The following is a 731-nucleotide window of genomic DNA, read 5'->3' on the forward strand; positions in this document are numbered from 1 at the left end:
TGGCCATATCTTCAAGGCTTTTCCCCACTTTCTCCTCTATAAGTTTCAGTGTCTCTGGTTTTATGTGGAGTTCCTTGATCCACTTAGATTTGACCTGCGCAGACTAGTCTCGGAGGGATCACAGAACCAAGATGGCTCCCCCAGGAGTAATTGTTATTTAATAAGTGAACAAACCTATTGTGCTTAAGATCAATGGGGGAACAGCAATATTGATCCTGACATTTGCAAACATTTAGGGAAGTTTTCCTTCAAAGACATATGCACATATAAATGGAAATATGGTTGATTTCATCTCTGCTTATATTTTCTATTGGAAAGCAAAATGATGCTGGTCTATAATGTGTTTCAAAGATGCAATCCAAAGCAGAGAGTTGCAGCGGTTATATTATTTGCTATCATATCTATTAGGCCAATCAATGAGTTATAGTCATTGCACTGAAAACTACACCAGATACGGAACAAGTCATGTACAAACATGTAAATGTATTGGAAGCCCAGCCTTGCCTGTTCTTCATCCTTATGGAGTAGGATGACAGGTCTCACTGTGGACAAATGTCCTGAGTAGTCTCTCTTCCCTTCAGTAAGAGATGCTGTAGTTCCCAGGCAGCATCCATCATCAGAATGCACAGTAGTGTGGTCAGCATAGATAAAGGGACCCTGAGCATATTTTACTGCCAAGAGAATGGAAGAAGCACATTTTATATCATATTGATTTTCAATGAAAGTAACAT

This window comes from Mus caroli, chromosome 18 (assembly GCF_900094665.2).
Source record: "Mus caroli chromosome 18, CAROLI_EIJ_v1.1, whole genome shotgun sequence".
In the NCBI taxonomy this organism is placed as follows: Eukaryota; Metazoa; Chordata; class Mammalia; order Rodentia; family Muridae; genus Mus; species Mus caroli.